Source organism: Nuphar pumila, chromosome 4 (assembly GCF_984573655.1).
Source record: "Nuphar pumila chromosome 4, dmNupPumi1.hap1.1, whole genome shotgun sequence".
NCBI classification, from domain to species: domain Eukaryota; kingdom Viridiplantae; phylum Streptophyta; class Magnoliopsida; order Nymphaeales; family Nymphaeaceae; genus Nuphar; species Nuphar pumila.
Genome location: NC_143252.1, coordinates 109122113 through 109146438, shown reverse-complemented (window position 1 = coordinate 109146438; position 24326 = coordinate 109122113). Strand labels below are relative to the sequence as shown.

The following is a 24326-nucleotide window of genomic DNA, read 5'->3' as shown; positions in this document are numbered from 1 at the left end:
ATAGCTATGATCTCCATGCATTTTTTTTAGTAGAAAACAAGTTTTGGATAATGTGATTATGACATACATATAGTTTTTTTAAGATCTTAAAAAATCATGGACCACAATGTACCCAAATTAATAACTTAAAAAATCTATTTTTGGTATCCAAAAAAGTAGGATAGGAATGATTATTATCAAATAAACCAAGTCTGATTGGTAAGATGCAACCTGCATATATGGTTTTCACTATAGGTGACTATAGGTGCTCCCACTGTAACATTACTCTCTCTCTCTCTCTCTATATATATATATATATATATGTGTGTGTGTGTGTGGAGAGAGAGAGAGATCACATCACATGCAAGTGACATCCACAAAAATAAAACCAAGGACGCATCTTTCTCAAAATAATTACATTAAGGAAAAGGAGCATAAAGCACACAGGCAAGACAATTTTTATATAGTAGCAAAGGTAACAAGGAGTGGTGCATACCATTGACGTGATATATATACCTACCTGGTGGCCTCAACCCTCACTGGCTAATTTCCCTTTTGGTTTTCTTCTTCATTCTCGTTCTCATCAGTGGCGAAAAACCAAAAAAATAAGGCAAATAAAATGGGAAGAGGGAGGGTGGAGCTGAAGAGGATCGAGAATGCGACATCGAGGCAAGTCACCTTCTCCAAGCGCAGGAACGGTCTGCTCAAGAAGGCATTCGAGCTCTCTCTTCTCTGCGATGTGGAGGTTGGCCTCATCGTCTTCTCGCCCTCCGGCAGGCTCTATCAGTACGCCAGCCATGAGTTCGTATTTCTTGACTCCCCACATAGATGCCTATCATATTTTTTCTTTCCTCTTTATGCGTATAATGTTTGACTGGTTCACCCACGAGCCATATCACAAGGATACTCCAATTTACCCTCGCGTCGTGTCTACTTGTGTGTTATCATCGATGGAACGCGCAAGAATGATGTATCTCGTGTCCTTTTAGCCGTGTCCATTTGGAGTAGTCCATGAGAGTTCCATGCTCATATGGTAGTGGCAACTCGTGAAGATCACCAAGCAGAAGGGATGCCACGAGTTCGAAACCATGGGTGTCTGTGTGTCTCTTGCCATGAGGATGAAGATGGATGTCCCTGGTGGGCAAAGGCGGCATAACTCACTAGTAATTAGTAAGGCTGTTTAATTTCTCAGTTATTCAAAAAAAAACAATTAGCTTTTTTTTTTATTATTTATAACCCGAAAAAACTACACTCAGCACAAAGACCTGATCGCACTGGCTCAGCCTGCCACACCCTACTGTTGTCTTGCCGGCAGCATAAAACTTAGAGTCTAAGATCCCTGCCCCCCGGGTCCTAATCTACACGTTGGCTTGTGCAGAGCAGCAGAGGGGCTACGCTCATGGGAATTGAACCTCGACTGCCCGTCCAGCAGCGAAGGCCCCCACCCCACTACGACAACCCCCCTTGGGGCAAAGAAAAAAAAAGTGGTTGATAAATAAAGATAAGTGAATTAAAAAAAATAAGTAAAAACAGAGACTATGAAGGAGAAAGGGATAAAACGTGGCCTTCCTTTTTTTTTTCTTTCCTCTTGTTTAGCCCCTCATATCACATATTTATACAGGTGTATTATATAAATGAGGAAATCAATTTAAAACAAAATATGGGATCTAGTTATGTTTATTTATTAGCTATGATGCGTTGCTAGTGAAAATATGATGATTGTATGATGATATGGGGATCAAATTTTAGACTGTTATTTTATGTGCAGTGGTGTGTGGAGTTGTGTAGCTTGATGATACTAAGATGGAATTGAACGTTAAGTTTTTATTTGATGGAGAGCAGATCCAGTACTGGCCTTAGTAAAGGTACTCGACCCAATGAACGGATGCACCACCCACCCTAGTGACTGGGTGCATACACGGAGAAACGGTTGGACATTTGGATCCGGGTTCAACCCATTAGGTGACTCGGTTTGACATTAAAAGATTAGTGGGCTAGTGTGTGGAATGTCCACATTCAGTGTCTCTCCCTCTTTCACTATATAAAGGGGTGGCTGGCTGCAATGGATGATGAGAGACATTGCATAGCTTTAATTAGCCTATCTCACGTTAAAATTAAACTGGGTTTAGGGTCCTGCTCACCATCAATCTTAGGTATGGGCTCATCGTGGGCATCGATCGGTTGAGGAGAACGCCGAGCACCCGCATGCGTACTCTATAGCATCTTCAGGTACGCCTTTCAATTTTGTTTTTGATATGGCTCAAAACAACAACATTGGGTTATGGGCCCACCCACCATGCTTCCGTTGCTCGTGTAGGTGCATCAGAAGAGTTCATTTTACGCTTGTCGATGTCAGTGTATCCCTCCTCGCCCTACTGTAGCATTTTTTTTTTGTGTGACGACAGTTGAGGTCACCCAATGGGTAGCAGAATCGGAGCGGCATATATGTATGCCCATTCTGCTAATCTGAGTACCCCTTCGCATAAGCGGCTTTCGTCGGGACGGAAGGGGAAACCAGGACATGCTCGTTGTTGCCGTTGCCATCGGCCTTCGCCTTGTTTTACCTACATCGTCGGGTTGCAGGGTGGTCGACCGACGCTGGGGTCACAACAAAACATCTCCGGGGCACTACAAGAAACATGTGGATTAGCGACGACCTGAATCCGTCGCTAAACAGTTTAGCGACAGATTAACGTCGAATTAGAGACGGATAGCTCTCATCGTGAATTTTTCGACACTAAGTAGCGACAAAACTTATCCGTCGCTAATCCGTCGTTAATTTGCAATGGATTAACGCCGGAAATGATCCGTCGCGAGTCTGTCACTATTTTAAATTAGCGATGGATAATATCCGTCGCGAGTCCTTCGCTATTTTAAATTAGCGACAAATAATATCTGTCACTAATCCGTCGCTAAATTTTTAAAAAAAAATTAAAAAAATTTAAAAAATTTAATTTTTTTTTTAAAAATTTTAAAAAAAAATTTAAAAATTTTTAAAAAATTTTTGCTCGCTGCCGGGAGATTCCGACAACAATAAGCTGGACTTGGAGCGATTCGTCGGCGGCGACGAAGGAGGAGGACGACCCACCATTGGATCCCAGCAAGCCGTACTCCCTCGACCCCAAGATCTCCGATTGGGTCTCGCAGAGGTCGGAATGGACCGATCTCGTTGTTGACGGCCATGACGGAGATGAGGCCGGTGTCAGGGTGGATGGCGTCGCGGAGGTGGTCGAGGTCAAGGAGGTCGTCAGAGCCGACGGGGAGGTAGGTGGCGTGAAAGCGACGTGCTCCCTGGCGCGCTCGATCGCCTCGTCCGACTCCCAGCCGTAGAGGTGAGTGCGGGAATGGGGGTTGCCGAAACGACCAGTGAAGAAGGGAAGCATCGCGTCCAGTACCCGCGGGTCCACCGGCGACGTCGCCTGCATGTCCAGGTACAATGGCCGCCCCGGGATCCGCACGCCCTTCATCGAGATTCCTCCGCCCTCCTCTGCTGCGTCGGAGTTGGGCGACGACAGTCGCGGCGGTCGACATCGTTCGGTGAGCCTTACTGCGACGAGCATGAGGCTCGACTTCATCGACCAACGGGAGCACGAGGCTCAGTTTAAATCGAACATCAATTTAAATTTCGAACGGGAGAGAGAGGGAAAATTTCACGCCTTAGGTGGGACGGTTTAAATCGAAAATTAGCGACAGATTTAGCGAGAGAATTTTTCCGTCGCTAATTAGCGACGGATTAGCAACAGAAAAATTCTCTCGCTAATTTCCTACAGTTTTGCAGTGAAATTTTGTGTCGTCGATCTGTCGATAATTAGCGACGGATTTGAGATGAAATTGATACCGTCGCTAATTTCAAAAATATTTCAAAGATTGGCGACAAATGATGTTCTCTCGCTAAGTCCGTCGCTAATTTGTGACGGGAAAAATCCGTCGCAAAAATCCGTCGCTAATAAGGGTTTTTCTTGTAGTGTGTGTGTGTGGGGATGTTTTCGCTGGATCATCGGCGTCCGACGACGTGCAGCAACCAGGGTTTTGAAAACCCCCAAACCCTTGCACTGACAGAGTTTCTTTTCCTTGGCTAGGCACTTATACCAGCGATCGCCATGGAGCGACGTGACTGTCGTCGGTAGATGGTGACAATCACCGGTAGGCGGTGATGGTCGTCGTGGGGCGATAACAATCCCCGATGGCAGATCTATATAAAAAAAGTGGTGACAGAATCAGAACCCTTTTACCTGTCGGTGAGAGGGCCAAGGATGGCCGACGATTTTTTGATGACGCCGTTGGCTGCACTGTGCCATCACCGGAAGACAGAAGGAGCGATGTCAGTCGACGTTGCTGGTTGTAGGATCCCCACGCCGTTTTTCCAAGACCGATCACCAGATCATTGAAACCCCTCATTCACTTTTCTGTCAGAGGGGTTTCTGGCCTTAGGTCGATGAACAGGAAGAGGGGATCATTGTCAGTGGTTACTGATTCACCAACGTTCTCACCGGTGGCATCCGCAGCACGACGACAGTGCAGACTCTCCATTTGGTTTTCTGAGAGTTCCTGCGGCAGTGCGGACTCGCCAGTGTGCGTTGTTGAGGTGTCGCTGGGGGGTACGTTGCCGACTGGGCACTGGTGTGGGTCGCTGTGAAGCCTGGTGGGGGCAGCCATTCGGTTTCTGTGAAAACTGAAAGGGTTTTTGGTTTTCTCAGAAACCGAATGCTTTTTTTTGTTTTATTTTTTGTTTTGGATTGGATACCGGATCGGGTTTGGCATACAAAATCCGAGGTGGCCCGATCCAGACCTTTTTTGGGGTGGATCGGGTCTGCCATTTCCATTGGATCAGACCCAGACCCATAATGGTTTTGGGTCTGGGTCTGATCCGAAAAGACTGGGTCCGACTCAGGTTATGCTTGGACTGGGACCGACTCAGATCCAGTTTGAACCGGGTTCGACCCGGATCCAATTTGGATCGGATCAAACCCGAATCTAGTTTGAATCGGGTCATACCTGGATCCTATTTAGTCTGGATAGGATCCAAAACAAGATCCATTCATTGTTTATAATCGAACCGGATCTGTGACCGATACGACCATTTTCGAGACCGGTTCAGAGCCATTTTGACCGGTTTCTTACGATTTTTCATCGGTTTCGAGAAGTAGACCGTGTTTTTATGGATATATGAAAACACATGGATTTTCTCATTCGGTTATAGGATTTTATGAGCTTTTGTTCATGTTATTACACCGATTCATTAGGTCCAAAACTGGTTCAGACCCTTGAATGATCGATTCAGAGTCGTTTCAGATCAGTTCCAACTTGAGAACTCCGAGTTTTACCCATATGACCTTGCTTTTGTTATTTTTTATGCTTTATATGTATTCATTGTTAAGAAAAAATGACTTATACATATTAATTTATATGTTTTATGTTGGTTAAGTTATGCATGATGGTTTTAAGTATGAATTATGATTAAATTTATAAAATTTTATCATCAAAATTAGTTTATACATATAAGTTGAAGCATAAACTTGTATTTTGATGATATAAAGTATATTTTGTTATGAATATATATATGCATTAACATGTGTGCATGGGTATGCTCCACAATACAAATATATTTTTGGTAAAAGATCTTGATTGACTGATTCATGCAATCACCAAAGTAATCTGAGTTGTGTTGATTAAGGATTCTTTGGACCGTATTAAGATTCATGATTATGATTGTGTGTGACTTTATGAAACAATGATTCTACCCAAAGGTAGGTTGTTGTGTTCTAAATTCACATGGGGTGTAATAGTAGATGTGTTTTCTAGCCAATGAAGCATATTCGTACCTAAAGGTATAGTGCTGAATTGCCTCATGGTTACATAATCTGCTAGTTTCACCAACTGAAGTGAATTTCTTGTGAATTGAAAAGCCAGAGCAACTATGAGTATTATTGTTTCTACCAAACTGGAACGATAATGACTCAACTATACTTATCTCATAAAAGATGAAAATAAAAGGTCTTACTTTTACCTTTTTATCACAAGTCTCATCTGAGCAATAATAAAGTTTTATCTTTCGTTCCTTGTTGTATCCGAGTTTTTCCTTATCGACAGTTCTAGTAACATTCTCCTTTTAGACGGATCTAATTTTTCAAACTGGAAAGAAATAGTGTTGTTCACTCTGAGTTATTTGGATCTTGACCCATAAAACTGACGAACCTCCCGCTCTTACAGAACAGAGCACAACCGAATAGAAGGTTGTCTCTAAGAAGTGGGAACATTGAAATAGACTTAGCATATCGCTTTTGCAATCAAGAGTAGCTAAGAATATTCGAGGCATTATTCCTCACTACAGGACAGTGAAGGAATTTTTGAGAGCCATTGAGGCTCAAATTGTCAGTTCTAATAAAGAAAGAGCCAGTACGCACATGTCCGAACTGGTGTCTATGAAATGTATCAATGACAGTCACATCCGACAACATATTCTGAAAATGAGAAATATTGCATTACAATTGAATGACACGAAGTTCGCCATTTTCGACTCTTTCTTGGTCCATCTAATTTTGACTTTGTTGCCTTTTGAATATGGACCCTTTAAAATCTTCTACAATACACATAACGATGAGTGGCCTTTCAATAACCTATTATCGAAGTGTGTTGAAGAAGATGAGAGACTGAAGAGAGAGAGGGTGCCGAGTGCACATATGGCCTCTCATAAGGAAAAATAGAAGCCTGAGCCAAAGAAAAACTCCTTCAAGAGGAAGAATAAAAAAGAAAGTCGCTAGAGAGAGTTCAAACTTCTGACGAAAGCTAAATTTCAGTTAAAAAGCTCTTCTATAAAACATGTCTTCTGCAAGAAGAAGGAGCATACGAAGGTGGACTACTTGAAGTATAAGAAATAACTTGAAAATAAAGGTAATAAGCCATTTGTTTATCATGAGTGCAATTTGATTCATGTTCCATTGCATAGTTGGTGGATTGATGATGGTGCCACGGTGCACATTGCCAACTCTTTGCAGGCATTTCTGAACAAAAGAGAACCAACCGAGCATGAAAGAAGCATTTTCTCAAAAAATAAGATGTGTTCACATGTCAAGAACGTTGGGAATAGGGATTCATTTTGGATTTGGTCGATACATTTTATGTTTCATCCTATAGTAGGAACCTGATTTCAATTTCAAAACTTGATAAATTTGGTTTCAATTTTAAATTTGAAAACTCTAAGCTTGTTATTATCAAAAAATTTATTGATGTAGGTTCTACATATGTGTGTGATGGTTTGTATCGGTTAAAAACCAAAGTCCAAATTTAGGAATCCCATTCAGTTGAGAACACATTGATTGGCAATAAACATGGCCTAAAGGAAGATCAATCCTATTTGTTTTGGCATCGAAGGTTAGGACATGTCTCGAAAGAGAGAGTCTAAAGACTCGTGAAAGAGAGAATCCTTGGATCCCTTGATTTTACAAATATAAAGTCATGTGTTGACTGCATAAAGGCTAAGCAGTCTAATACATATAAGAAAGATGTCAAACACAATAATAAAAAGTTGAAGATAGTGAACACGGATGTGTGCGACCCTTTTTCACCGTGTTATATGGGTGAAAAATATTTTGTCACCTTTATAGATGATTACTCACAGTATATGAATCTATACTTATTATTTGAAAAATCAGAAGTCTTTCAGGCTTTTAATGACTTCAAGAAAGAAGTAGAGAAACAAATTGGTGAAGTTATTAAGGTTGTCAGGTCTGATAGAGGTGATGAATACTATGATTATTTCACTGAGATGGAACAAAAGGAAGGGCTATTAGCGCGATTTCTAAAAGAGGAAGGCATATTACCTCAGTATACCATGGCTCATAGTAGTTACTAGAATGGTGTAGCTGAAAGAAGAAATTGTATGCTTAAAGAAATGGTTCGAGCGATGTTGAATCACTCAAACTTTCCCTTGACCTTCTGGGGTGAAGCTCTTAGGACAACAATACATATTTTGAATAGGCTTCCTACGACGGTTGTTTAGAAATCTCCTTACGAGTTATGGACATGTAGAAAACCTACTTTGTCATATATGTGCATATGGGGATTTCTAGCTGAAGCTAAGTTGTATAACCCATATATAAAAGCTTTTGATCCTAAGTTGACTAGTGAATTTTTTATTGGTTATCCAGAAAGGTCAAAGGGCTTTAGGTTTTATTGTTCATCTCATAAACCACAGATAGTGGAAACAGATAAAGCGAGATTTCTTGAATTTGAGATCGATGCATCTCAAAATATTAATTTTGAGAAAATGCAGGATTTAGGTTTCATACCTACTAAAGATAAAGACCTAGTTTTTCCTGTCATTGTCCATTTGGATAATGTCAGCGAAAGTCTGGTGAATGAACATCAATCCCAAACAGAGTTAGTTGTTGATGAGGATATACAACAACAACATGATACATAAGTTCTTTTTAAACCACATGTAGCACTTGTATGGAGGTTCATGAGGACCAGGAAATCTGCTATCCATCCGGATTATATGGTGTATTTTCAAGAGTCCAATAATTTTATAAATATTTAGGATGATCCCTTCACCTTTACAGAAGCCATTGAAAGTGAAAAATCAACACATTTGATCAATGCTATGAAAGAAGAGCTTGACTCCTTGGCAAAGAATCAAGTGTAAGATCTTGTACCTCGACCTGATGGAGTTATACCTGTTGGTTGTAAATGAGTTCATAAGACCAAAACATACTCTAAAGGTCATGTGGAGAGGTACAAGGCTATGCTTGTTGCAAAAGGTTTCACACATATAGAGGGCATTGATTATAATGAGACTTTTTCTCCTGTCTCAACTAAGAAATCATTAAGAATAATCATGGCATATGGTTTAGAAAGAGTAACAGAATAACAATATTAAAGAACCAATAGAATAGGTAAGAGACCAACATATTCATAAAGGTAATTTCAGCATGCTAAAACATTGAACATGAATTGTAGTGTAATACATGAAAATATGATATTTCATAAAGGAGTGTTCATCTTTATGACTCATATGATTCATTCTTGTGATAAAGAGTAGCATGTGAACCCACATGAAGAATTAAATCGAGATAACAATATAAACCTCGATTTAATATACTTTTAGTGTTAATGGGTTAAGTGGGAGAATGTTGGACATTTGGATAGGGGTCTAACTCATTGGGTGACCCGGTTTGACATTAAAAGACTAGTGGGCCAGTGGACATCATAGTGGAGGGTAGTTAATGCCATAAGAAAGGAGGTTACATGTATGTGAAATGTCCACATTCAGTGTATCTCCCTCTCTCCTCCACTATATAAAGGGCTGGCTGGCTGCAATAGATGATGAGTGACATTGCATGGCTTTAGCCTAACTCGTATTAAGCTTAAATTGGGTTCAGGGTCCTGCTCACCGTCGATCTTAGGCCTGCACTCATCGTGGGCATCGACCGACTGAGGAGAATGCCAAGCACACACACTCTATGACGTCTTCAGGTACGCCTTTTAATTTTGTTTTTGATATGGCTGAAAATGCCAACAGAAACTGCCCCTAAGATAAGATACCTAACCGTGCTGGCTCTACCTGCCATACTTACAGTCACTGTCCTGGCAACGTAAAACTCCATGAGATTACCCCTTTGGTCCCAGGGAGTTTTCACGTTTCAGTTTGCACAAGGGATTACGCTCATGTCTCAAATTGTTTGTCACACACCTGATATACTCATATCTTTGCGACAGACTTAGATTTATGCTCCTTTAAATTTCTAGGATACTTGATTATGGAAAAAAATCGCAAGGGTGCTTTTGTGTATTGCAGAAGGAGCGTTTGTGCCACAATCCGCGAAAACAAAATCGCCCTCCCGTCTCCCAACCAACACGATGCAATTCTGCTGAAAGGAAGGTGGTCGTGTTCATTTTGGGGCTATCTTTCAACAAAGAAAGAGAAAGAAAGAGAGATCGTTGTTTGCGTTGCCACAGTGGGGCTCACAAAAATGCTTAGTGCCAATGGGAGGTGTTACCAACACTATGTTCTTGTGCATCTATGGTAGCGTTACTCACCCCGTTGGTGCAACCGACAATTTTGGTGGTAGCTTTAACACCATAAAAAATATCGAAGATAATTTGAAAATATAGTGATCTAACATGATATTTTTGACGACCGATATTATGTTGAAAAGCACGATATTTAAAAAGATGCCTATTTTGAAAATATTGTACTTGAACACAACTTTACTTCTTTAGTGTTTTAAACGCAATTAGTTGCAACTTTTGTGTATTATTTATGTGCTTACTGTGTTAATACTTTTTTTATATATCGTTGCATATATGATATTTTCTCGAGAAAAAATAGATCTTTTAAAATATAGAGAGATTTTCCCGGGGTTAATGATTATGCTATGGAGGATAGAGCCAAGGGAAAAGCAATAATAAAAACTAAATTAATGCCCTCTTAACATAAAAACTAAGAGATTAATTCTCTTGTGAACATGACAAAAGTTTTTCATTAATCACTTTAGAAAGAGGGAAAGTGTGTTTTTCTCATACTTTTTACACTTCTTTTCCAATTTTTCATCTTGTTTTCGCATGTTTGCACATTTTCCTAACTTCACATTTTTCATCTTTGTTGGGTTGGGTACCGGGTCTGCCCATGATGGGCGAGATCTGGACCCATCCCACCATTTGAGGAGGGGGCGGTTTGGAAACCACCCACCTCCCCATCTTCTCAGAACTCTCTTAATAGCGTGAGAGACAGAGAGAGGAATGGTACACAGAGTGAGAGAGACTGTGTAGTTGCTGAAAATAAAAGAGGAACACGGTGCACAGTGCAAAGCAAAGGGAAGAAGACATTGGGGAGCATTTGGACTCGTGGAAATCATCGTTCTCTCCAAGTGAGGGTGCACATCCGTTGAGCAAAAGTGAGCATCATCGATCCACTGTTCTTTTTTTCCACTTCAACGAAAAGGTATGATTTGAACTCTTCATTGGTATCAGAGCTAAGTTTTTTTTTATGCCGTTTTCATTTGCAGAAATATCCCTTCGTTGTTCTTGGTCGGGACTTTATGCGTTCATGGTGGACGCTTGCGGTAGGGAGTCTTACGATAAGAAAAAATATTTTTTTATTGTGTTGGCATGGGATCGTTCAGTTTTAATGCCCAGACCAGATCCACACATTTTTTGTGTCTGCCCTGTTGTTACAAGACCGCAGGCCTGGTTAACGGGCTTGTTTTTGCCATCGGCCTTGTGGCTAGGGGGTTGGCCTGGCCTCCGGCGAGGTGGTTTGCTACAGCCGCAGGTACTGCGACTAAGTCGCAGACCTGGGCTGCAACCAGCCCTATTGCGGAGCAGGCCTGACCTTGGGCCAGACCCTACGACACAGGCTGCAGGCCTGCCGAGGTCTTGCGGAGGCACTGGCCACAAGTTTTTTTTTGTTTGCTCCCAGCCTGCGGCATAGGCCACAGGCTCTGTCTAGCCTCACCCGGCTCTGCGACACAGGCCACAGGTTCTTTTACGCGCTTAGCTTTGCGGCATAGGTCGCAGGCTTAGCCGACCTAACCCGGCCCTGCGGCACAAGCCACAGACCTTTACTTTCTGCCTTGCGGCATAGGCCACAAGCGTAGCCCGACCTGACCGGCCTTGCGGCACAGGCCGCAGGCCGAGTTCCTTGGCACTGCAGCACAGGCTGCAAAATTTATTTTTTGGGCTGAACCCTGGCATGGCCAGGGTCCATGTGGGTCGAGGCATTTTGGCTAATGGTTGGAGCCATAAATTTTATGGAGCCACGGATGAGCCGGGCATTCATGAATCTGTTTTATTATATATTTTATTCATGAATGTGTATGAATTTGATATAATTATATTGATTATACGATGAATTTTTAAGTACTTTGGAAGTACTTATTCAATAAGTTGATATCTGATTCAAATAGTCATAATACAGTTTAGGTAAATATAATCATCTTAAGGAAAGTGGGAGATGATTGTAAACGTAGTGATCTTTCGATTCCATGCCCTATAAAAAATTATATGTTATTTAATCGTGTGATTATAACTGCATATAGATATGCTAATGATTAGATCATAACATGCTTGAATAACATTTTTGCGCATTGCTTTACTCTTATTTTTTTTAAGAACATGGCTGCACCAAGTAAGTCAATAATGGACTTGGCACGAATTAAAAAACTAAATGGTGATAACTATGATATATGACATAGAAAGATTCAGTTTACACTAGAGGAGGCTGAGACCTTGGAGGCTCTCAACCATACTATGGATCGACCTGAAATTGGTAATGGGGCACAATCTCGTAGGGACATGGATACTTATGAGAAATGGAAGCGCATGAATACTGTTGCGCATGTCACTATGCTATGTCCTATACAGAATGACATAATGTACCAATTTGAGCATTATAAGACTGCTCAACAGATGTGGATGACCCTTAAAGATAAGTTTGGGGGAACATCAGTCACAAAGCTAAGGAGGCTGACCATCAAGCTTGATTCATACAGAAAGTCCTCTCAACACACCATGAGCCAGCATCTCAGGGAGATTTCAAACATGATTAGAGAGCTCAATAGTGTAGGGCATACCCTTACAGATGAACAACAGGTCCAGGTTGTGATTCGCTTCATGCCACACAGTTGGGAGCATATGAAAATTAATATGACTCATAACGAAAGTATTAAGACTTTCGATGATATCGCTTGTCATGTAGAGCTGGAAAATGATTGCCTTGAGGCGACTCAATCATCTAGCATGGGGGCATATGTGGTAGAAAGCTCTAAAAGGCCAAATTCTTTTAATAAAAAATTTTATGGACCAAGGAGGTTAAATAAGGGTAACAAGAAGGGACAAGACAAAGAGAAAGAAAATAAGCTTTATCAACGCTCTAGGAAGCGTGAAAGCAAGAAAAATAAGGCAAATGCAAAATGCTTTAAGTGTGACAATTTGGGTCACTATGCTCGTGAATGTCATGAGCAGGAGAAGGTACATTCTCTTATGACTCTTGTTTTTTGTGCAAATGTTTGTAGTTGTGCACTAATTATTGAATCTAATCTTATGTGGATTGTAGACTCAGAAGCCACCGACCATGTGACCAAAGACCGCACAAACTTCGTCGAATACAGAAAGATGTCATCTGGTTCGAAGTGGTTGTTCCTGGGGAACAACACTAAAGCAAAACTCAAAGGGATTGGGACTTGCAAATTGGATTTGCGAGAAGGGCGATCTTTATTATTATATGGTGTTCTGCATGTTCCAGAGATTCGACGAAATTTGATTTCAGTTTCTGCTTTATCTATGTTAAACTATAAACTTGTGTTTGGAGATGTCAATGTTGACATTTTTTGTGGACATACTTTAGTTGCTTCTGGTTTCTTGATGAATGGTTTCTATATGTTGGACACTGAACTTAAAAATTTAAATGTTAGTGATGAATGCTTTTCTCTTGTTTCAACTGCTAATAATATGGATGTGGATGTATCTATATGGCATGCTTGACTTGGACATATAGAGCAAAAGAGAATGGATAGGCTCGCACGAGAGGGTCTTTTGGGATCCCTTGCGAAGATTGAAATGCCTATATGTGAGCATTGTCTTGCTGGAAAAGCAACTCGATTGCCTTTTGAAAAGGCAATTAGAGCAACCTATCCTTTTCAATTAATTTATTCAGATATATGTAGACCAATGAATGTGGCAACGAGACATGGAGCTTCTTATTTCATCACTTTTATTGATGATTATACACGATTTAGCCATGTGTATTTAATTTCACATAAATCTGAAGCATTGGATTGCTTTAGATCCTTTATGAACATGGTGAAGAATCAACTTGATCGTAGGATCAAGGCTTTGAGAACAGATCATGGACGTGAATATCTATCTGAACAATTCAAGGAATTGTGTGATGATAAAGGGATAGATAGACAATTAACTACTCATCGAACTCCGCAACAAAATGGTGTTGCAGAAAAGAGGAATAGGACCCTCTTAGAAATGATCAGGTCCATGATAACGCAGGCAAATTTACTCATTTCCTTTTGGAGTGATTGCTTGTTGACTGCCGCTCATGTATTAAATCGTGTACCATCTAAATCTATTTATTCAACTCCTTATGAATTGTGGAAAGGCAGAAAGCCAGATTTGGCTTATCTCAGACCCTGGGGGTCTGCTGCATATGTCCATAATCTTTCCCATCAATATGAAAAATTGGGTCATAGGGGAAAGAAGTGTATCTTTATATAATACTGTGAACATTCAAAAGGATATGTGTTCTTAGGAGAGAATACTGATGGGAGTATTTCTGAAATAGATTCTAGAGATGCCACATTTATTGAAAGTGGCTTTCCTAAAAGAGGAGAGATAGAGCATCACTTCCAGATCTATGAATTGGATGATGAAGATCAATCTAAAGAAATTGATCATCATGTTTTAGAGACACAAGAGGATGTGTCTATACCACTATTGGATAGTGAGAGTAACACTCAAGTGAAAATTGATTTTGATGAAGATCTGGCAACTCTAAAGAGTTTGAGGAAGAGAATTCCTCGTCGAAGATTCCAAATTGAAGGAGAAGACTTTGTAGTTTTGCTCCAAGATGATAAGATACCTCAAAGTGTTAGAGATGCTTTGTCTTGTTCTAAAAGGGATGAATGGCACAAGCCAATGGAAGAGGAAATGAATTCCATGGCATCCAACGAGGTCTGGGATTTTGTTAATCTTTCAAAAGGAAGAAAACCTATTGGTAGCAAATGAGTTCTCAATATTAAAAGTAATGTTGATGGATCTATCGAGCGATATAAAGCTCGTTTAGTTGCTAAAGGATACACACAGATGGTAGAGATAGACTATGATGAAACATTCTCACATGTGGTCAAATTAGCCTCTATTCGCCTTTTGTTAGCCATAATGTCACATATGGATTTATAATTATATCAGATGGACGTTAAAACTGCATTCCTTAATGGAAAACTGGATGAAAAAATATATATGGAACAACCCGAGGGGTTTATTACTGCTGGTTTTGAGCGCAAAGTGTGCAAGCTCAAACGATCCATTTATGGATTAAAGCAGTCATCCAAATAGTGGTATTTAAGGTTTCATGAGACCATCATGAGCAATGACTTTGCTATGATTGATGAAAACCACTGTGTTTATCTTAAGCGTCAAGGTCCAAAATTTGTAATTATAATTCTATATATGGATGATATTTTATTGGCTAGTAATCATTTGGAGTTTCTAAAAACCATTAAAGAATGGTTCTCTATTCATTTTGAAATGAAAGACATGGGTGAAACATGTTTTATGCTGGACATAGAGATTAAAAGAGATCATTCAAGAAGACTTCTTTCTCTTTCACAAGAGTCATATATAAAGAAGGTCTTAGAACAATTTCATATGCAAGATTGTAAACCCAGAGATACTCCTGTTGCAAAAGGGAATGATTTAAGTCTTAAGATGTGTCCAAAGAAATCTAAAGAAATAGAAGCTATGTTCAAAGTCCCTTACTCCAGTGCAGTAGGCAGCCATATGTACCTTATGATGTGCACCCGACCTGACATATGTTATGTAGTAGGGTTGGTGAGTAGATATCAAGCTAATCCAGGACAAACCCATTGAAAGGCTATCAAGAGGATTATGAGATATCTTAAAGGCACATCCAATTCAGTTCTTTGTTACCATAGTGGTAACATGTGTGTGGTAAGCTATACTGACGCAGATTGGGGCGGAGACCCTAATGAGCATAAGTCTACGTCTGGCTATGTGTTCTTGATGAACAATGGTGTTATATCTTGGTGTAGCAAGAAGCAGACGTGTGTAGCCTGATTCACAATGGAAGCTGAATTTATTGCAGGCTCGTTCGCAGTGCATAAATGTGTTTGGTTAAGAAGATTCATCAAACATTTGGGACTCTCTTCTGAAGCAAAACTGCCAGTGACTTTATTCTGTGATAATCAAGCGACAATAGCGTTTACTAAGGATCCCAAGTTTCACAATAGAACCAAACATATTGATACTATATGCAAGTATATGTGCAATATTGTATCTAAAGGCAAGGTTGCCTTGGCATATGTTAATACCCAAGATATGGTGGTAGATCCCTTTACTAAGCCAATCAATAAGGATTTTTATGTTAAACATGTAAAATCTATGGGTATTTGTAAGATTTGATATGCTAATGTTATTCCTATTTCTTTCTATGATCATTGTATAGCATGTTGCACATCTATATAAGTATGCTACCAGGTTTGAGATAAATCTTTTCACACGGATTTATCGCCTCAGACGCTGCTTATGGACGGGCTGAGATGAGATGTAACAAAATCCAAAGTTGCTGAATTAATAAGCATGTCGGATTTTGGGGATATCATATGATAATAACTCAGAAGAGTGGGAGTACAATGAGTTATGATATTTGCCATATATACGTATATGGGATACATCACCCTAACTAGGTTAGAATGATGTCTCGTGTATATTTAACTATATGGAGAGACCGACCTTGCTATCTAAATGTCAAGGGTAACCTGGTTGACCAGATCTGAGGACTTAGATAGACATTGCTTGAGAATGTGCATCCTGAAGGACTCAAGTTAGTTTCTCGGGGAGGAACTGAACTAGTATAGATCTGTACGACAGAGAATTTATGGTGTATACATATACTTATTAGAGTGAGATTATCTTGCCGTAATACGTGAGTCATACCATACCTTTAAGTCGACCACAAAAAGAAATGAAGAATGATCCTTGCTTCTTCATTGTGTGAGCCCTTGACACACACACACACACACATATATATATTTTAGTGTCCTTATTGACTTTTGACCTCATTTTAAGGAGAAAGATAAGTGTTGCTACTTTAGCATGTTGCTTAAGGCTATGTATGATTCAACCTAAAAGAACATGTCTGGGAAAACAACTTATCTTGATTCAAAGAATAAGAGTTGGAAAGGAAGATCATTTGACATTTTCAGATTATGCACATGTTAAAAGCTAGCTTATTTTACAGCATCCTGAGGATGTTTGGGTTTATGATAAAACATGTGACATAATGGAAGGCCTTATCTAGCATAGCTTAGCACTATAATATGTGCAGAGGGATTCAATATGCTAGAATGTGAAAAAATATATTTGATCTAGGACACAGTGAGCTTCTTACCTGGCTTGTGCAGGTATACCTTGTTTTATCTTATTCTTTGCAGGTTTAGGCTATTATGTTACACTAACTGGTACATAATATGCCTCTACTCTCTAAGCTCACGGGTCACACGGTCCATTTGTCAGTATGAATACCCGATGTTATTCACCATCTGAACAAGTTTACTGTTCTTTCTTCTAAGATCTCTTCCCATCACGTGCGAGTGGAAGAATGTTGAGTTGGGTACCGGGTCCGCCCATGATGGGCGAGATCCCGACCCGGCCCACCATTTGAGAAGGGGGCAGTTTGGAAACCACCCACCTCCCCATCTTCTCAAAACTCTTTCAATAGCGTGAGAGACAGAGAGATGAATGGCACACAGAGTGAGAGAGACTGTGTAGTTGCTGAAAATAAAAGAGGAACACGGTGCACAATGTGTGCACAATGCAAAGCAAAGGGAAGAAGACATTGGGGAGCATTTGGACTCGTGGGAATTGTCGTTCTCTCCAAGTGAGGGCACACATCCGTTGAGCAAAAGCGAGCATCATCGATCCACCATTTTTTTTTTGCTTTCGCTTCAACGAAAAGGTATGATTCAAACTCTTCAATCTTTATTTTGTATCTCATTTATATTCGTTCTATGAATTGATTTCTTATTGCCATAATTGCTGCTTCAAGTTTCTCTATTTAATTCCTATAGTAAATAATTTTCCATTATTCAAAACGAAATTTCCTCTTTTTCTTTTTTAGTGTGTCTATGCTACATTGGTTTATTAAAGAGTCCTTTTTCTTCAGGTACTTCCCAGCAATTAGTATGTCATCACGTTCATCACGCTTTGATGGGCTTATTTATCAAATATATATTTTGATAATATCATGAGAAAATGTGATATTTTAGGCTGCCATTTTACATAACAAAAAAATACTGTCGATCGCATGCTGTAAGACGGCAAGAGAGATGGAGAAAATCAATTTATGATATTTCTTTATTCCAAATGAGGCAGATACAATACAGTTCTTATATCGTTACATTTGAGATAACGTTGATCCCTTGATTCTCGATATCTTGAGAACAGAATACAGACAATTTATCAGGATCGACTTTCCTGATTTATCAGTAATATACATTGGTAACATTACAAGGTAAATACAAATAGTAAAATACGTGATGAGTAAATCACTTAATTTACATGATAGTTCCAATACGCCCAACCTGGACTTCAACAGAGAATTGCTCGCTGCCGAATGCCTCTGTTAAAATTGTAGGTACATTATGAGGCCGTGGGAATGAATTTTGTACTAACACAATACCCAAAAAATGGAGCGGAGGGTCATGGGGCAAGAAGCTCAATCTGAATCGCAATAGCCGATGATGTCAAGTTTGTTGTTGGGAGACACGAGGATACCCTGTCCAAGAGTACCTTTAAGATAGAAGTGCAGCCTCCATATGTGGTTTGTGGGGCTCCAGTCAAACATTGACTTAAGATATGGATAGAAAATAAGATATCGAGCCCGGTGATGGTCAGAGACGCCCAATCAACTACATGTATCTGCTCGAATCGGCTAAAAGAACACTATCTTCATTGCTGAACTTTAATTGTGGTTCATGGGAAATAGACATGGTTAGACTCCCAGATAGCCCATGTCTTCCGAGATATCAAGGACATATTATCTTTGATAGAAAAATATACCTTGTTTGGATCGAGCCACTTCGATTCTCAGAAAATATTTGAGTTTGTCAAGATCTGTAAAGCAAAATTAGTTGTTAATTGATATGTGATTTGAGCTCAGGGATTTGAGATTGATTATTGTCAGCTAGAATGATGTCATCAACATGCACTAAGAGGAACATTTGGCTGTGTTGATCGATGCAAGAAAACAAGAAATAGTCCACTACAAGAAAAACGTGTATTGGCGACAGATGTTATCCGTCGCTAATCCATCGTTGTACATCTTTGCGATGGACTTTGTGATGGAATAACGACGGATAGCATCCGTCGCATAACCCTAGTCGCTAAATTGCGATAGAATTTTTCTGTCACTAATCCATCGCTATGTTGCGATGGCCTAGCAACAGATTATGTACGTCGCGAATTCATCGTTAAATGGAGACCGATTTGGTTAAGCGACGGAATTTAATCTGTTGCTATTTTTGTCGCTACCATTTATCGACAGATGCATATCCATCGTTGATTTCCGTCGCTAATTTGGTGATGAAAATTAGCGACAACTTAAATTCTGCAGCAAACCCACGACTGCTTATAATGTCCGTCGATAATTTGTAATAAAAATTATATATTTTTTTGAAATATTTTGAAACTCGAGAAAAATTTCTCGTACAATTCATATATTCTGTTTATAAAAAAATAATACAAATAAAAAATACATACAAATTAAACAGAAATGCTAAGTTAAGAAAACTTTAACTACCAAGTATAGTCCTTGTGAAGTTATAATTAGTTACAAGTTTGTCAAACAAATTAAACAAAAAAATCTAATCCTCGCCAAGATTTTGGGCATCATCCTCTTTATTTTCTCGATCTTCTCCTTCTTCCATGCCGCTATCAGCTCCTCTACGCTGATCATCTCCAGCATCCTACAAAAGAGAACCAAAATGTTAGTATTTATAAACAAAACATAATGAAATAAGTTATATGCAATCCACCTAATCTAATGTAACAAAGTAAATGGCTGAATGACACATAGAATAGTAATAAACTGAAGGACATTAACAAAATTATAAGAAAAAAATTATAGCAATTCAATCATGTATACCTGACGGGCACCTGAGCTCATGTTGAATGCAGATGAAGTTCCCCTGTCTTGAAAAAAGTTGCACAACTCATTACAGACAAGGTTGAGAATAACATCATTAAAAAAGTGTTGCATTTTGTCCTCAAGACGCTGATAAACACCATCCCAAGACATAGTAGGGTCAATAGGACGTTGGGAGTTGATGATGGCGGGAGAACTCTGTGAGTCTGGGTTGTACGAGGCAACGACTGGTGTGATGTTCATGTTACTCCCAAACTCGAACACACGACCCTTTTTGGGTTCACCTGTAGCAGTCACCCATGCTGCATGATCAAAAGACAGATGCTGAGTAAAGTCATTGTCATATCACTGTATCATTTGCTGCTCGTATGACTCCTACAAAGTAATAATTAGAATATGAATTAATAATTAAGAATTATAATGTTTATGATAACATAATTCAAAGTAACTTGTATATTACAATGTTTATTAATACAATAAATACATATCGTTGTCGCTCTTGCCTTCTCTGATACAAAATCTCCCGTGCTCTTACGTTTATGTGTTTCAACAAACATCCTTATAAGGCACAATGCTTCCTTTTTCTGTTTCCTGCAATGTGACATGATATAAAAAATCGATTAATAAGTATGCAAAAATACTTACAAATTTGACAATATATATATTAATGACTTACCATTTTCTTTTGGTGGCTGCCAAAAGTCCTAGATCCACCTGTGTGTAGATGTGCATCGAGCATCACTGCTCGGTTTTGTGCAGCCTTTGTTGAGCGGTTTCGAAAATCATTGCTCCCCTACTTGTCGCACATGCCCTCCCAATAATCTTTCCTGACAGTAGCCGACCCATAGACCTTTCACTGCAGTGGATCATCTATCCCACCAACTGCTTTTTTTGCTGCAGTCTTCATATTGTGTAACATGTCGGCAAATCGATTGGCAACCATCTTCTGCCACACTATCCTCGCGTCCTTCTCCTCGTTTGCACTCGTGAAGCGTTGGGAGGCCTACAAATACTTTCAAAATGTTAGCACACATAAATATAAAACACTGCTTGTTATGATAAATAATTACATACCATGAATGAAGAAATTAAGTTGTCCAGCATCTCTCTCGGATACTCTTTCTATTACGCTACTGGTCCTGGAAGATGATGCAGTAATGACTTCGTAATTCCTCGTATTACTTCTTGCTGCTCAAACCTTGCACTGCACGTGAAAAGATACACATTAACAATCGACCATCAATATACATTTTTTATAAGTTAAATACTGAATAAGTGACAATGAAATACTTACGGTCAACCATCGATATACACTATTTGAATTACTTGTCGTGGGTCACACTGAGAAGACCCTACATCCGGCGTAGATGGGTCATGTGTAGGTGAAACAACACCTACAGAACAATGAGTTAGACATTCACACAATATACATTTTAACTAATCAAATATAGAATTATTTAAATGATATACCTATCAAAGGAGCCCGTGAAGATGAAGGCTTAAACTGGATACCACTGGGTGCTTGACGAGTGTGTCTTCCACGAACCATATTCTAACAAATAAAAATGTACTGGCAATACATTCAAACATTGCAATACATTTCAATATATTCAACTCAATACAATACATTTCAATACATTCAAATCATTCTAGTCATTCAGATCAAATTGAAAAAAACTTCATGCAAGACATTCAAATATTGCAATACATTCAAATAATTCTAACATGTTACATGTGCATTCAATTCATAACTCTATACCTATCGAACATACATAATTAATTTGAAAAATATCCGAGACATGCAATACATTCAAATATTATAATACATTTTAATACATTCAAATCATTCTAATCATTCAGATCAAATTGAAAAAAATTTCATGCAAGACATTCAAACATTGAAATACATTTCAATATATTCAAATCAATACAATACAATTCAATACATTCAAATCATTCAGATCAAATTGAAAAAAACTTCATGCAAGACATTCAAACATTGCAATACATTTCAATATATTCAAATCAATATAATACAATTCAATATATTCATATCATTCTAATCATTTAGATCAAACTGAAAAAAACTTCATGCAAGACATTCTAACATTGCAATACATTTCAATATATTCAAATCAATACAATACATTTCAATACATTCGAATCATTCAGATTATTCAGATCAAATTGAAAAAAACTTCATGTAAGACATTCAAAGATTTCAATATATTCAAATCAATACAATACATTTCAATACATTCAAATCATTCTAATCATTCAGATCATTCAGATCAACTTGAAAAAAACTTCAAGCAAGACATTCAAATATTGCAATATATTTCAATATATTCAAATCAATACAATACATTTCAATACATTCAAATCATTCAGATCATTCAGATTAAATTGAAAAAAACTTTATGCAAGACATTTCAAACATTGCAACACATTTCAATATATTCAAATCAATACAATACAATCATTGTCAGTTGTATTTCACTAGTTTGTGAATGATTCGTCATCACTTGTCTGACTTTCATACTCTTCTTCTTCCTCCTCCTCCTCCTCTTCGTCATCATCTTCTTCTTCTCCATTTAGCGCTCATCCACTTCGTATATCATTTGGATCACATTCTTTCATGCATGTGTCATCAACCAATGGAGATATGACATGCATATCATGTGCGACATCATGACCATAAGAGAAGTCATACATATCATCTGATTGATGGTATTCACCCTCTTCAACAATCTTGTCTTCTTATAACTGATCATACTTGGGGTATAGTTTAGACTTCACCTTACAAACTACCCACCATTCATTTCTATCTGACTTCCTTGTACTCAGATATGAAGTATAGTACACTTGTTGAGCTTGCGAGGCTAATATAAATGGTTCATATGCTTCAAACTTTGACTTACTATTCACCTCCGCAATGCCTGAGACTTTGTCGACTCTTGTTGTTGTGGGATCAAATAATTGACACTTGAATAAAGTTAAGCTATTATTTGTGCCTAAGTAAGTCAACTCCATTATTTCTTCTATAACACCGTAGTAGTCATGTTCATTTTCACCATAACTGCTACCCTTGTCGCACACATCACTATTCTTCGTTGACTTGTTGACACCATAGTCTTTTGTATGAAATCAATAACCATTTACGATGTACCCGTTGTAACACTGCACAACTTTAGACGAACCACTTTGTTAATCACATATTCCTTGATCTTTAACATCACCATGGCGGACCTACAAGCACAAACAAGGACTATGATCACGACAAATTAAGTATCTTATTATTGTATAAAGGGAAATAATGTATACAATCATTCTTACCAACTCTTTCAACCATGCCACAAATTTATTTTCATGTTCTTTATGTACTTCTGCATGAGTGAGTTGTGGAAGTCTTTTTCGCAACTCCAGATCAAATCGTCTACACTTAACATAAAATTATTTTACCAAACCATGTACACACGTATAGAACTTAATGTTACGTATTAAGTATACTTACTCAATGTATGGGTCGATTGCAGAGCAATTGAAAATGATATATATTTGTGCTGCGTCTTGCTCTCGATCTTCCAAGAGTCTTGACCGACAACTGCCAAATGCATGTCCAAGTGGTTGAAATATAGACAATTTGTCAGTTACAGTTAATTGGTCTCCATCATCATTACGAGGTGGGCATGTATAACGTGTTGAAATGTGAGGTTCAAAGTACATAAATGAGAAATTTGAAATGTCTTTCATGGTGTACGCCTCACAAATAGAGCACTCTACTCTTGCTTTATTTCAAACCTTTTTTTAAGGTCAAACATGCATTTGTCAACAATATACATCTCAGATAAAAATAAATTTCTCAATAGTATTGAAAAAAAAAATTAAATAAACATATACCTTTCAAATGGGTACATCCATCGATATTGCATAGGTCCACCAACCCTAAGTTCATATGGCAAATGTATGACCACATGTTCCATAACATCAAAAAATGTTAGTGGAAATATCTTCTCTAGCTGACAAATAGTAGTTACGACAAATTCTTCGAGATTCTTTACCTCAGATACTACAACTTCTGTTGCACACAATATTCTAAAAAATCTACTCAACTCGGACAATACCCCCCATATAGGTTTGTTTAACATATCATGGAATGCTTGGGGTATCAACCGTTGCATAATGACATAACAATCATGGCTCTTCAACCCATATAATTGTCCCTCGTCTATCTTCACAGCCTGGGCAATGTTAGAAATGTAGTCGTCTGAAAATCTCAACTGTATCAATCATTGACATACCAACTTTACTTGATCTGGACCAAGCACATACCTTGCCTTTGATTTCAATACTTTGCCATTGTACTCTTTGAGTTCCAATTCTGATCTTTTACATACCACTTTTAAATCCATACATGCCTTCAGATTATCCTTTATTTTCTTTTTCACGTTCA

General features: G+C 38.7%; 1 pseudogene; it reads left to right on the top strand.

The window, feature by feature from the left end:
• The first annotated feature begins 598 nt into the window (after positions 1-598).
• LOC149840503 (MADS-box transcription factor 56 pseudogene) lies at positions 599-1163 on the top strand (annotated as a pseudogene).
• The last annotated feature ends 23163 nt before the right edge of the window (positions 1164-24326 follow it).